Below are 2,048 nucleotides of genomic sequence, written 5' to 3' on the forward strand. Positions count from 1 at the left end.
TTCCCGAGGAATGCTAAAGGTTGATCTCAAGAAGGCGTTCGACTCGGTTCACTGGAACTTCATCCTCAACACCTTGAAGGCCATGAACTTTCCAACACACTTTGTAAGCCTGATCTGGGAATGTATCTCAACTCCTCGTTTCTCTGTAGCAGTGAATGGTGAATCGTGTGGCTTCTTCAAGGGTGCAAAAGGGCTTAGACAAGGCGACTCTATTTCCCCTTTCCTGTTCACTCTGGTTATGGAGGTTTTCACGCAGATTCTAAACAAATCTTTCAATGATGGGCTTATAGGACACCACCCCAATGCCACAAACCCCCAGGTTACTCATTTGGCTTTTGCGGACGACATCATGATCTTTTTCGATGGCAAACAAGACTCTCTAGACAACATTACAAGAGTGTTACAAAGTTTTGCTGAGACTTCTGGTTTATCCATGAATAAAGCTAAGACTGAGCTCTATATTGCGGGAGTGAACCATACTGAAGCCTCAGGGATTTCTACTCTTGGCTTCAGTATTGGTTCATTGCCCATTCGTTACCTGGGACTGCCCTTGATGAACCGGAAGCTGCGAGTGTTGGAATATGGCCCGTTAATTGATAAGATCACCTCCAGATTCACCTCTTGGTCAGCCAGGGCTCTATCTTATGCAGGGAGAAAAGAACTTATCTCCACAGTCATCTATGGTATAGTCAATTTTTGGGCATCTGCTTTCATTCTGCCAAAATCTTGTCTAAAGCACATAGAAAGTCTGTGTTCAAGGTTTCTCTGGTCTGGGGATATAACAAGAAAGTCATATGCAAAGGTTGCGTGGAACTCCCTCTGTCTGCCAAAAGAAGAAGGTGGTCTGGGATTTAGATCCTTCTCATTGTGGAACAAAACATTATGTCTAAAGCTAATTTGGCGGTTATTTTCTGCTGATGACTCATTGTGGGTAAAATGGATAAGAAACAACAAAATCAAGGATGGCGTGTTCTGGGAGATTGATGCTAAGAAGCAAACCTCTTGGACCTGGAAAACTCTCTTGTACCTTTGCACTCTAGCAGCTCGTTTTCTGAGATGGAAACTTGGAAATGGTGAGAAAATAAGCTTCTGGTACGATTGGTGGACTCCTTTTGGACCTCTCATCTCTTTTTTGGGGCCTTCAGGGCCATCACAAACTGGGATCCAAATTAACAGTACTGTGGCTTTAGCGTGCTCTGCCACAAACTGGCTAATTCGACCAGCAAGATCGCCACAAGCGGAACTCCTGCAGATTCACCTGACCACGGTCAAACCACCTGAGAGTATTGATGAAGATGATTCTTTCGTGTGGACCATCGAGGGAGTGCAATCAAGCTCTTTTAATATCAAGCAAACATGGGAGGCTCTCCGTCATAAACAGAACACCCTGCCGTGGACACAAAATGTTTGGTACAAAGGTGCAATTCCAAGGCATGCTTTTCTCCTATGGCTCACTCATCTTAACAGGTTACCAACAAGAACAAGGTTGGCTTACTGGGGAATGGCAGTGGAACCATCCTGCTGCATTTGTGCCCGGTATCCTGAAACACGAGAGCACCTTTTCTTGCACTGTGAGTACAGTGAAGACCTTTGGACTGAAGTTACTAGGCGACTTGGATATTCCCCTTTTGTGTTTCATACGTGGGACGCTTTCTCTGAATGGTTGAACAGCAAAAATTCTATCTCCTCCACGACGCTTAAGAGACTAGTATCGCAGGCTGTCATCTACACTCTCTGGTCAGAAAGAAACAACCGTCTTCACAACAATGTCTCAACTCCACCACAGGTGCAGTACAAGATTCTGGACAGACAAGTTAGAGATGCAATCCTTGCAAAGGGTCACCGGAAAAACTTCAAAAACCTCCTAAGGGATTGGCTGAGAATTATCTAATGTACCCTGCACTTTTGGTGTTTCCAACTTTAGCTAGGCCTCATTTTTAATTTTTTATGAGGACTACCTATTGTTTCAAATTGTAACTTTTTACAATCCGTTTCATTAATGAAAATTCACAAATTTTCAAAAAAAAAAAAAAAAAAAGTTACTCCTT

The sequence above is a fragment of the Camelina sativa genome, chromosome 17 (assembly GCF_000633955.1).
Source record: "Camelina sativa cultivar DH55 chromosome 17, Cs, whole genome shotgun sequence".
In the NCBI taxonomy this organism is placed as follows: Eukaryota; Viridiplantae; Streptophyta; class Magnoliopsida; order Brassicales; family Brassicaceae; genus Camelina; species Camelina sativa.